The 13,295-nt window shown below is 43.3% G+C and overlaps 1 long non-coding RNA gene across 1 annotated transcript in view; it reads left to right on the top strand.

Moving 5' to 3' along the window:
* LOC116093514 overlaps nucleotides 1–11,119 on the top strand; it is an 11,469-nt gene extending 350 nt beyond the window's left edge. The window contains exons 2-3 of the long non-coding RNA XR_004119733.1: nucleotides 4,633–4,686; nucleotides 10,877–11,119. This is a non-coding gene — a long non-coding RNA (uncharacterized LOC116093514). The remainder of the gene's footprint in view (nucleotides 1–4,632; nucleotides 4,687–10,876) is intronic.
* The last annotated feature ends 2,176 nt before the right edge of the window (nucleotides 11,120–13,295 follow it).

Genomic DNA, 13,295 nt, shown 5'->3' with positions numbered 1-13,295 from the left:
CCAGATCAGTGGGGGAGGGGGCTGGAAATTTTCACAAGGATGTTAATCTCATATTGTGAGGCAGAGACATGTCTCCCTCCAATGCCTTGCCATTGTACCATCACCATCAGCTTGAAGGTGAGGGTTTCAACATGCAAACTGTGAAAAGGAAAGTGTTAAGCCCCTATCACAGTTGCCTAAAGAACAGAGAAAAACTTTAATTTGGACAAGCTTAAATCCCAGCTACGGTATTACCATAGTTTTGTATTTTTGAGCCATAGCTTCTAAATCTGCAAAAAGACAGAATATTAGATGTTTGTTTAAAGTCCTGGGAAATTTAAATGGAGGCACAACTGCTGTGGGCCATTTACTAAGACGCCATGATCATAACATGTGTTCAAGAGTGTTCTTTCCTTTGGAAATACAGGACACAGGATACCAACTAGCACAATGTAAACCTGCTCTGCTCATAAATGCCAATGCAGTTTTCTTCCTCGCTGTGCCAGTGAATTTGAATGGATTATTTGGGCTGTATTTTCTCTTTCTGCCTTATCCCGAAGCTAACATACTAAATACGACAATGGCGACATACATGAGAAATTTACAAGAAAAAATAAGAGTGTTTGCTGACAAGCAGAGACATGCATTGTTTAGCGCACTTGCTTATCCAAGCAGTGTAAACAGGCAGGTGCCAGGTCATCGTGTAGACGGACGAAGACTAAGAACTGGAATGCCACTTGCTGTTGGCAGGAGAGGAGGGACAGTCACGCTCGAAGCATTAGATAGTTGGAGTTCAAATGGGTGCACTTTTGAAAGGCAGTGTAAAAGTAGACTTGCATTTACCCTCCATTAAAAGCTAAACACTTCGTGATGCACAGTTGCACTCCTAACATAAGAAAAAGAAAAATCTAGCCAGGCATGGTGATGAACACCTTTGTTTTTGTTTTTGTTTTTTAAGTAATAATTTTTATTTTTTGAAATTAAAATATTACATCATTTCCTCCTTCCCTTTCCTCTATCAACTCCTTCTATGTCAAGCTCTACCTTGTTCTCTCTCAAATCCATGGCCTCTCTTCTTTATTGATTGCCAGGTAAAAAGCACAACCTATTCAGCCCATTTAATGTTACTCATTTTATATATACTATTTTAGGGCTGACTACTTGGTATTGAATAACTAACTAACTGGGGGGGGGGGGTGCTCTTTCTTAAGGAAAGTTGTTTCTCCTGATCTCAGCATTTTTCAGTCACCTGCATCTCTTTGTCTAGGGTTGAAGCCCCTTGAGATTTGCCCCGTACATATTAGTATATCTGGTTAGTTATCTTTCTTCTTGGGATTAGGTAGCCACATTGATGAGATTTCGTGAGTGTAGCTTTCCTGACATTTTTAGAGGATGTAATCTCACAGCAGATTTCAGGTTCCTCTGGCTCCTACAATCTTGGGTATAGGAGTTTTGCTCTTGATGTATCAATTGATGGGCTCCACACGCTGTCTTGTTCTCTGCATTTTGATTGGTTGTGGCTTTCTGTAAAGTTCTCCATCTCTTGCAAGGAGAAGCTTCCTTAGTAAGAGCTATGCTTTCCTGTGCGTATGAAGATAAACATGTGGAAATGTACTTAGGAGATAAGCTGGGTCAGTAAAGTGATACAACTAGTGATCCCAATATTTAGAAGCAGGAGCTATGTAAATTTAAGGGCAGCCTGGTCTATATAGTAAGTTCCAGGACAGCCAGAGCTACAAAGTGTGTGGATGGGAAGCTCTGAAAGAAATTCAAGACTATTCATGGCAAGTTTATTCATAAACAGCCTAAATGTCTACCAAAATAAAATGAACCAATAATTTGTGTTAAAAATAGAACAAGGGGCTAGAGAAATGGGCCAGAGGTTAAGAGCACCGGCTGCTCTTCCAGGGTACCTGGATTCCATTCCCAGCACCAATATGGAGGCTCACAATCATCTGTAACTCCAGTCCTAGGGGATCTAGTGCCCTCTTTTGGCCTCTGCGAGCATGTATGTGGTGTGCAGACATTCATGCAGGCAAAGCACTTATGCAAATAAAATAATAGTAAAAAGTTAAGGTTTAAAAAGCAGATTGAAAAGAATAAGCTACTACTAAACATTACAGCAAAATAATCTAACAAACATTATATTGAGAAAAAAAACCCAGAAACTAAGAAAGTACACTCAATGAGTCCATTTGTACCAAGTTCAAGAACATAGGATAGAATGACTTGGAAGGGCATAAACATTCTAGACTCTACCTATAGTTACTGCATTGACATGATGGTACTTATGTAGTTGTGTGTTTGCAAGCATACTTGTGTATGTGTGTGTATGCATGTGTGTATGTGTGTAATTATTCAATTGCCTCAAGATTTATTCAATTTACTGTATTTGTTCTAACTCAATTTAAACATTTCAAGGAAACAACCTCTTTGACTTAATACTGGTGCTTTTACCCTAAGGAAGAGTTGAGAAAACAACAAAGACATTTCCGTGCAAGATTGATGATCATAAGATCATTGTTTATATGCTGAGTAACAATCTGGATATGAAGAAATGAGGACGCCACTGAATAAATTATGATACATTAGAAACGACAAAGCCTTCATTAACTTTAAACATTACATAGCTTCAGGATGCGGCCTGAGACTCCTCATTACCATCGCTGGCTCAATGGTTCTCTTGTCTTTTCACCTTGGGTTTCTGTCACTTCTTCCTTTGAAGGGGTGACTCTAACACTGCTGGGCTGGAGTGACAAAGGACACCCAGGTTTGGCACACTCATTTCTCATCTGAGAGCCGGGTTTGTGGATTTGAAGGGCACATGAGGTTCCAGTTGTCACCCAGAGCTACAAGATAAAGCTTGTGTGTTGGTTAGAGAAGCCTGGAGGGCCAGGTTCTGTGCTGTTCTTCATCACTATTTAGACAGACATTGCAGCAAAAGTCAGGAGACAGCTGATGTTTCTCCCCTAGAGGATTTTTCCCTCTGTAGCTCGCTCAGGAGTCCTGGTGCACAGTTGGGTTTTAATTTCATTCCCCTGTTTATGTCTCCTCTGCCCCTTTACTCTGATCTCCTTGGTTTCTGCTTTTCTCCCATTTCTGCCTGCTTCTGTGTCCTTCTCCCTGTGTGAGCTCCCCCAACCCCCAGCTCTCCCTTCTCTCTCCTTCCTTCTCTTTTCTCTTCCTCTCCGTCTCTCTTGAGACAGGTCTAGTGGCCTGGTTGCCATCTGCTGCCTTTTTTTATGAGGTTGAGATCAGATGGCATCTAATCGATCGTCGCAGTCTCCATGGTTACCAGGGTGACAGAGTACTTGGGAGAGACACATTCTCCAGCCTGGGGCTGTCAGACCATTCCTGAGAGGGGAGAGAAAATAAAACCTCTTCCATCATATTTACACATTTACATCTTCCTCAGAAGCAGCAGAACACAGGTCCTGGGTGTGGTTTTACACAGCTACCCAGTGGCTTCAGGCCAGAGGATACAGAGAGGCCTTTTTTTTAGTTAATACATACACACACACACACACACACACACACACACACACACCACATACTACACACACACACACATACATACACACCACACATACCACACACATATACACACACCATATATACACATAGCATACACACTTATATGCCACACATACACACATACATATCACACATACACACCACACACACGCCACATACTACACACACACAAACATACACACCATACACACCACATACATATATACACACCATATATATACATACCATACACACATACCACACAAATACACACACCATATATACACACACCATTGACACGCACACAGATTTTTTTTTAACCTCAGAGCCCACCATCCAGACACAGACCCTGTCCCCTCTCTCTCTTACCCCTTTTAATGTTTGAGAATTCACTGACTCGTTCTAATGAGTTGCTAGTCTTCCAGCAGATTACAGTGTAGTCCCAACACAGACAGTTGACAACTATTTGTTTCCTGAAAAGAAACAGCCATGCAAAAAATGACCAGTACTTTAATCCATATTGGGATCAAAGGTCTTGTTAAAATGAGTTTCTCTTTGGCCAAGAATTAGCTATAATTCAGGAAGTTATACAATGAGATATAACCTTTATTATTGCTTGTTTGAGACAGGATGTCCTGTAGCCCAGGGTAGTCCTAGACTGCTTTGCTGCTGATAATGAATCTGCCCCTCTGACTCTATGCTGGGATTTCAGGCTTGCACAACTACTCCTGACTCTGAATGATCCTTTCTAATGCAAAAGGCGCCTGGGTTTGGCTGCAGTCTGCAAGGCTTTAAGTCCTAGGGGCTTCCCAATTTGGCAGAGACACACTTGGGTCATATTTAAAATGTGTTGTGGTTCACAGCCCAGGTCTGGTTGACAGACATCTGAGAAAGGTCTTGGTATTGAGGACAGAGAGCCAAATGGAACCAAGGCTAGATATTTGAATTAGCTCTAGGACCGGAAAACAACCATCATGCCATTAAATAAAGTCAAAACTGCATTGGAAATAGTGGCCTTGATTTAGTCCCTTGGCATTAGCAATAGGCACAGATGACGGTGGCTACAGCCTGTCTTTCTCTCTTTCCTTCCAATTTTTCATGCCTGGTAACAGCAACCCAAATTTCTATTCTCTTTTTCAGCTTCCTGAAGAAAATCAAGAAAAATAAAGCTATAGTCCGGAAATGGGCCTACAGGTAAGTAACATCTGCCCATTTAAAAGAAAGATCCAATGCCATCCGTGGGCAATGCTTCCTGCTTCCCTCCTGTCTCTTATTTCTTCAGGCTTCCTGCCTCTCCTCATGCTCAGAATCTTAGCAAGATTCAGATAGATTCATCTGCAGCGCCTTCGGCTGTTAAGCAAATATCACACTGGTATTTGAAATAGAAATGATTCCATCAATTGAAGGAGAGACTTTAATATAAAAGGAAAATAATTTGTCATGGCCACAAACCTCCTATTCATTTCTCACCTCAGCATTGCCATTGCTGGCTTCTCTGCAGTTCCCCGTACTGCCTCCACTTGTTGAGGCTCGCAAAGGGGGAACGGCCTGGGAAAGCAGTTTACTCAAGTCCTGTCTTCCCAGTGCATTTTTCCTGCAATCCCCACCCCAGAGAGCTGAACTCCCAAGGCTCAGTCTCTGCTTCTCACTTCGAGCAGCCATGGAGTGCCTCTTACCTCTCTAAATCATGAGCTCCGGAGAGTGGAGACGGTGTCAATTATTCGTGGGGGCTTCCTTTACCATGTACTGACATGCCACTCACTACAAGTTTGCTGAAGAGAATAGGAGCCTGTGAAACCTAGAAGGCAATGCATAGAGAGGTTTGGGTCATTTGCATTCATTCATTTATGTACTTATGCATTTTGCATCTTTGTGTGTGTGTGTGTGTGTGTGTGTGTGTGTGTGTGTGTGTGTACCTGCGTGTGGATGACAGAGGTCCACAGATTGACATTATTTTCCTCGGTTATCCTCTACCTTCTTTTTAAAGACAGCATCTCTCACTAAATCAGAAGTTCCCCAATTCTAGACTGGCTGGCTGTCAAGTTCCACAGGTCCTCCTGTCTCTGCTTCCCCAGTGCTCGCTCAGATTACAGGCACTGGCCACCACACCCAGTGTTCTACGTGTGTATGTATGGATCTGAATTCAGGTCCTCGGGCACTTTATAGGCTGAGCCACCTCCCCAGCCCTGATTTTGTTTTGTTGAGACCCTCTGGCTGTCTATGTGATCAAGACTGGCCTCAAACAAGCAACCCTCCTGCCTCAGGTTGTTGAGAGTTTGGGGGTTTGTTTGTTTGTTTGTTGTTGTTGTTGTTTTCTTTCTAAAGCTAGGAACCACATTCAGCTTTGACAATTTCTTTGGCTTCAGTTCTTGACTCTGTGTCTGCCGGGAACCTGTCTTTCCCTCTTTGTCCACGGGCACGCTCCTGCACAAGCATGCTCCTCTGAGGAGGTGGATTCCACCTTGGAATGGAAAGAGTCATTTGCTCCCTTCAGGGCAACTGCTGCAGCCTAGTGTCAACTCACACTCGGTCTTCTGGAAATTGGGTTTGTCAGTACTCAGCCCCACAGCTGAGTGAAGTGTTGTGTGATGTCAGGGGGTGTCTCCTGGGAGAGAGAAACTGGCATAAACCACATCCTAATGGGATCCAGAAACAAAGGAGCGTGAATGAAGTGCTAATTGCATTCATAAAGACATTAACAAAGGAATTAAAGTGGCAGAAGCTTCAGTCACTCACTCCTGGACTCACAGAGAGAAAACTGCGCCCGAAGATGATTTTCACAGTAGCCATCAGAGTTTATTGCTTGCCCACTGCAGAGAAAATTCTCAATAAACACTAACTTTTTAAAAGGACACTTTGAGTCCATTATCTTGAGTCTATCCAAGAACAGACATTTGAACCCATCTCGCCTCCAGTGCTTTTGTATGATTTGTTTCCAGGGAATCAAGAAACCTTGCCATGTCCCTTTGCTGGCCACAGGGATGCGTTAACAGTTGGAATCTAGTCAATCCTGCAGTTCTTATCTGAGTAGGATGCTCATTGTCTGGGAGATTTTATTGGTTTGCTTAAAAGTAAAATGACAGCCAGGCTGTGGTGGCACGCGTCTTTAATTCCAGCATTTAGGAGGCAGAGGCAGGTGGATTTCTGAGTTCGAGGCCACCCTGGTCTGCAGAGTGAGTTCCAGGACAGCCAGGGCTATACAGAGAAACTCTGTCTGGAAAAACAAAACAAAACAAACAAACAAACAAACAAAAGTAAAATGACAAGTCTAGGGTCTTTTTGGTAATTCTTTGAATACTCTCAAGATAATCGACAGTGAGGGGGACCTGGGTTCCCTGCCCTGCCCTTTGGCTGGGCCTCCAGTCTCTGACAGAGGGTCTAAGTGGGTAAAAGATCGGATGGCTGCTTTGACTGAAGGTAGATCACCAGGTGAACTTCCTGACATCCAGGATGTGGATCCGAGGCCTTGTGTAGCACTCAGTTTCACCTTCACACATCATGCCACTAATCCCAGACAATCACTGTGTTGTCTGTATGCAACTGGTGACCAGGAGATGAGAGAGAGGTCATTGAGTACCAGCTAATCCAGTGACTGGAAATCCCTCTGTCTGACAGAATTGTAGCTGAGGGCTGTGTTCACAGAGGGCGTGTCCTGTGACCTTCGTGGACATCCTGAGATGCAGACAGCAAATGAGAGAACAGAAATGTGAAGCCATTAAGGAAAGCCTGGGGTCAGAACTCAAGTACTCTGACAGTTTCTCCGCTCATCCTACCGTTGTGCAGGAGCGAAACTCTCCCAGGATCTCATTTGGTTCAAAAAAGAACCCGGTGACAGAAGACAAGCTGTATAAACAAGCAGGTCAATTTTTCCTGGAGTTGCATTAACTCGCCCAGAGGAGTGGTCCTCTCCAGTTCACCGCAGACTCAGGCTGACCCTCCTGGTTACCTGAACCACCACATCTCTGCCTGTCCTAAATTTATCCTATTAGTGGATGGGACACCAACCTAATGGTTGATTTTAAAACAGCGATATTCTTGCATGTTGGGTGCATCTGTGCTGATGAGTACAGGGCAGTCTGTGACATGGGGGGGGGGGGCAGGGAGGGGACACAGAATTGGGGACTTCAGGAGAGCTCACTCCCCAGCCTTTAGAATTGGAGTCTCTGCTAACTTCCAAACTGGGAACTCTACTGCAGACACGAGGGTCATTTCCTCCCAGACACTCTGTGCTAATTTTGGAGATACCAGAAATCCTAAAATGAAAACCTCTCAGGATTTGTGGCTTTCCATTTGTTTTGTTTTTTATAGGTATATATGTACATATATGTGTGTGTAAATAACCATTGTTATCACAGCTGTACTTTATCGTATGTATATATAACCATGTACTCCAGAACAGATTGTCTTCCTCACTGGAACATACTGTTTATGATACTTGATGTAATAATTTTCAAAAATGACAAATTTAATCCATTTTTAAATGTTATGTAGAACAGGACTTAATATTTTGTAGGAGTTATTCATACTATTATTTACATTTGTTTATTCTAGAGTCTCAGGTAGCCCCAGTGAGCATGATATATAGCCTAGGAGGACCTTGAATCCTGAACTTCAAGAGGGCTGGGATTATATTGAAGCAGGGTCTCCCAGAGCTAAGGCTGGCTTAGAACCCCACATATAGCAGAGGATGAACAACAACAACTCCCCACTCTCTTGCTTCTACTTCCTGAGGGCCAGACTTATAGTGTGGGTCACCATGCCTACCGCCACGCCCAGCTCTATAATTTTGAATCCTGAGAGTCTTTTGGGTTGCTTTTAGGATGAAAAACTAGCAAAATAGAAAGGTTTGGTCTTGCTTGTCTGTGGTTAGGAATGGGACATAAAACGAAGTAAAGGGGGGGGGAGGGAGGAGAGTCATAGTGAGCAATTGGCAGCTTACATACTAAGTGGAGATGAGTGTCTTTCAAGCCTTACTCTGCTGGTAGCAGAGCCTGTGTCTATTTCCTCTATCTTTCCTGGCCTAGTTATGTCATTCTTCTTCATCTAGAGTCAGAAGACTGATTGAGGACAGAGAAATCTGACTATAATTACCTGCTGATGTTCAAAGCACCTATGAAAAGATCTAGCATTTTCAACTATCTTACTTTCATGGTGATAACTGGGGGGTTGAAAACCCGTGGCCAGAGGTGTCACCTAATCCTAGGAATAAAAAGTTTCAGACATTTATTCATTCCACCTATGTCAAAATTGTGAGGATTAGCTCATGTTTCTGAGTTATTCTCCTAGGATGATCATGGTTTCCTTTTCATTCACAGAAATCCAAATGGGTGTAGTTTCTATAACAGCAGGAACAAGTCGTACGTAACCATTTAAGTTAAAATGAATTAGAGTTAAATTAAAAAACAAAACAAGACAAACAACTGAGCGGCCCATTTTAAGTACTTCCTGACCACATGTGGCCAGTAGCTACAGCATTAAGGAGTGCAGACTTTCAAGATATTTTTTGGTCTCCAACAGGACATGCCGTTGGACAGAGTCCAACAGTCCCCGCGCAAAAGACTGGAACCAACACATGTCACAGAAGTACATCCTACATAGTCGTTTGTAAAGCTATATGTAAGGTTTCAGTGACTGTGCGGCCAACTTGCTGGAGCCTGGCATGAAGGGGGTGGCCTGGAGCCTTCTTTGTCAGAGTGTGGACTAGTCCTGTGTGTCACAGCAGCCGAAGAGCCAACTCTCTGGAGAAAGGGCAGGTGCAGATGAAGCATTCCCATTTTCCACTCCTGCGGCTCCCTGAACCTCCGTCCAGACCCGCCGCCAAGACATGCTTGTACACGAGCCCAAAGTGAGGCACATTTTGAATTAATTTTCTGGCCAATGTTTCTTTGCAAAATCCAGCCTGTGCCTCTGATTAAGGGCTTTCTTTTCTTTTTTTTTTGTCATGAATTTCAATGACTCTGGACTTTAACGGTGTTTCCTGCCAGCCATGGCATTTAGTATCAGCACTGACCAAACGAAGTAAGGCTTTCGACAAGCCAGTCCTGTATCCAAGACCTGAAGATACTTGTCAGGTGCTGGAGTGGACGGGGCTAGGTGACTGCCATTGGCTCATGGTGGCCGACAGTCAGCAACTGAAAACACCCTGCAGCCTGAAGAAAGGTCTCTCCCTACAAGGAAAAGATGTGGATTTTCTCCAGTCACTTGCCACTCTAGACTTGTAAACACTAAGAATAAAAAGCAAAATATTAACAAACTTATGCCCTTTTCCAACCTATCTCATTTTTAAGAGTATCTTTCATATGTCAGGAGAATGGACCAGAACGTTTCTACAGGAAGGCTCCAAGTCATTTTCAGTGATCTCATAAGATGCGCACCTCTCTTGATTCTTATCCATTTTGTTCTTCCGAGTGGACTCACTGGACCCATTTTATTTTCTTGGTAGTATGTAAGTCCCTTGAAACTGAATTTCACATATTTGTACTTTACCCCTACCTGATGTCATGGGAGGTACTAAGCACTTTGGTTCAACCCCATCAGTCAATCAATATTTATTTATTTATTTTTATTTATCATTCATGTATAGGTATATTTGTATGTATATGTATGTGTGTGTATGTATGTATGTATGTATATATGTGTGTGTGTGCATGTGCAAGAGAATGCCAGTGACAAATGTGTCAAGGCAGAACTATGTCAACTTTCAGCTGATGTCTGCAGAAAGGATGGAGGAGGAAAGGGGTGCAGATTGCTGAGTGTGAGCTGACTGGAAAGGTGTCCATCCCAAGCTTCTTTGAAGAACTGTGTGGGGCTGGGGAGATGGCTCAGCAGACAGCTCACTGGCTTCTCTTCTGGAAGACCTGGATTCGGTTCTCCGGACATGACAGTTCACAACCATCTATAACTCCAGTTCCAGAGGATCCAACACCCTTTTCTGGCTTCCGAAGGCAACAGGCACTTTGATCCCAGTACACAGGAGGCAGAGGCCAGCAGATCTCTGTGAGTTTGAGGCCAGCCTTGTCTAGATAGCATCCCAGGCCAGGTAGGGCAACATAATGAGACACTGTCACAAACAACAAACAAACAAATAAACATACCCAAAAGTCAGCAGAAACTAGAACTACTGTCTGAGAGGAAACAAAAAAGAACAACTTTGTGTTCTGTTGCTAAAGCCAAAGATCCAAGAAGGCCAAGTCTCTTGTTCCTTTTGGTTGAAGGTCCATACCAACATTCTTCTTTGAATTCTTCTTTGAGGGCCATTCCATAGGCCCTCAAAGCCGTGTGTGTTTGTGCTGTTTTGTACTAATGGCTGTCTAGAATGATGATGGAGTTGACCGGGACTGTACATGACTGATGTAATTGAATTCGAGCTTGTGTACCTTTTCAGACAGAAAGCAAATGAATCCTGAAGGTCAAGAGGCCCCTGGCAGCCTGCTAATCCATCCTACTCCTGAAGTCACTCCTGGCAGATCCAGATCCAGCCAGCTCCAATACATTGAAGAAAGCAGAATCTTAGGGGTGTGTATTAAGGGCCGTAAAGGGAGGATTCGCAGCATGCTTGTAACCTCTTTGGGGTCCTGACCTGGCGGCCGCCCAACTTGCCATATGAATTTTGTGATGCCACTCTCCAGTTCGTGTGTCTTTAAATCCCTTCAGCTCACATTTGTCCCCATTCCAACTGCTTTCTGGTGTCTCTCTTGCCGAAATGGTTTCAATTAGAACCTGGAAAGGGTTGATGCGGAACTCTCGCACCATGCTTGCCAACATGGGAATTGGTTTTTCAACACTGCTGTTTCTCATCCAAAAAAGCAAGAAAAAAAAAATCCCCCTTCCCACCCTTGAGTTAGAAGAGATTATTCTCAGACAAGCATTTAGCTGATTTTTAATGTCAAAGAAACTTAATTTGCAAACTCGTTAGAAACTCTTTAGTAAAAAGCAGCCTAGTAAAACAGATGATTAATATTGGTAAGCTCTTCATTTGCATATTAATTAGTCTCCTTACTCAACTAATTAAAACCATGCTTTAAGGACTATTTTCTAGATGGCTCCCCTTGTTTCCCCATACATTCATGTACTTTAACTCAAATAGGGTTTAGTGAGTGAGTCCGGGCTTCAGACACTAGTTTTCCTATCTGAGACACTTGGAACACCCCTAGGTGTCTATGCAGCCATTTCACTGGCCCGCACTGCTTTTGTCTCGGGGCATCTGTTCTTCAGGATGTGAATGGATTGGATGGGGGTTGAGGGGGGGCGCAGTTAGGTAACACAGTGGCTGATAATCATTAAAATCATTAAAGTATAAAAAAAAAAAAACCAAACTCCATATCAACACTTGTATCTTTTAAGTCTCATTCTGTAATTTCTCCTCTCTAGTAGCACATATAAAAAATACATATATATGCCTACACACACACACACACACACACACACACACACACACACACAGAGTGGTAAGGGGAGAGGACCTGGGGATCAAGACCTTGTGACCAGTGTGTTTTAAGAAGTACTTAAACTTAGCTAATGTAATAACTTACTCTGCTCTTTCATTTTCTGTAAAACAAAACAAAACAAAACAAAAAACCTGGTCTATTTTTGAAAATTATGCCTCCAGAAGCCTGGCTGTCCAGGCCTTCAAGAATTTAGTTCACAAGGTTGAAGAATTTAGTTCATAGAAGCTCACTAGTGGTATATACATGTTTGCAAATGTTCAAGGCTTAGCGCTCAGTTCCCAGTACCAAGCAATCAGAAAGACCTAAGAACTTAGCTGTTACTAGTGAGGATGCATTTTCCTGCAGGCAAATCAAAACTAAACAATTCAATGAAACCCCAAATTCTTATGAAATCGATTTCGAATGCAAAGTTTTCAAACTGAGATTCAGGAGAAATTATATTAGTGCCAGTAACTGATGACATTAGCCAAACTACTGAGGTCCTGTGACCTGCGCCTCTGCTGTGAAACTGAACTCTGACCAGCCAGGAATTGCATAAGCAGAAATTGTGTACACAGCATCTCAATGTCCTCAAACTAGTCACCAACGGACCAACCAATAGACCACATCCAATAGACTACACCCTCATCCTTCACAGGGTGTGAATTACAAACTGCGCATAGAGAAACTCCTTAACCAAACAAGTACTCTAAAACAGAAAATCCTCCTTTCTCCCCGAGTCTTCAGCCACCCACTCCAGGCTGCAGGGGCATTTAGCATCAATCACCAGGTCTTCCAGCTCTGGTTGAATGGATGACGGTGTTGTTCAGTCTTGGTCATCATGGTATCTCCAGAGTAGGTGCCAGATAAATGCTGGATAAGTACAGGCAGGCCTCACCCCCTATGTGGACAATAAGGGGAACCTGCATTTTAACTGCCGATTACACTATAAGACCCCCAAATGTAGAGAGACTAAAACCAATTATTTAATATTTCTTATGACTGTGTGTTTTCTGAACAGTTCTGCTGTCTCACCTGCTGTCCTGCTTAAGTTTATTGTCAACCTGACACACCTAGGAAGGGGACCCTCAAATGAAGAACTGCCTTGATGGGCTTAGTCTTCAGGGCATGTCTGTGGGGTGTTCTCTTGACTGCTGATTGACACAGGAGGGCCAGCTCACTGTGAGCAGTGCCCTCGCTAGGCAGGTGGGGCTGGGCTGTATAAGACAGACAGCTGCACAGACTGGAAAGAGTAAGCCAATCAGCAGTGTTCCTCCATGGGCTCTGCTTCAGTTCCTGTTTCCTGGTCCCTGCTTTGAATTGCTGTCTTGGCATCCCTTGATGATAGTCCATCACCTATAAGCCAAATAAATCTCT

This window comes from Mastomys coucha, unplaced genomic scaffold, assembly GCF_008632895.1.
Source record: "Mastomys coucha isolate ucsf_1 unplaced genomic scaffold, UCSF_Mcou_1 pScaffold16, whole genome shotgun sequence".
In the NCBI taxonomy this organism is placed as follows: Eukaryota; Metazoa; Chordata; class Mammalia; order Rodentia; family Muridae; genus Mastomys; species Mastomys coucha.
Note: the sequence above shows the minus strand (reverse complement) of the source record. Positions and strands in the feature narration are given on the sequence as shown.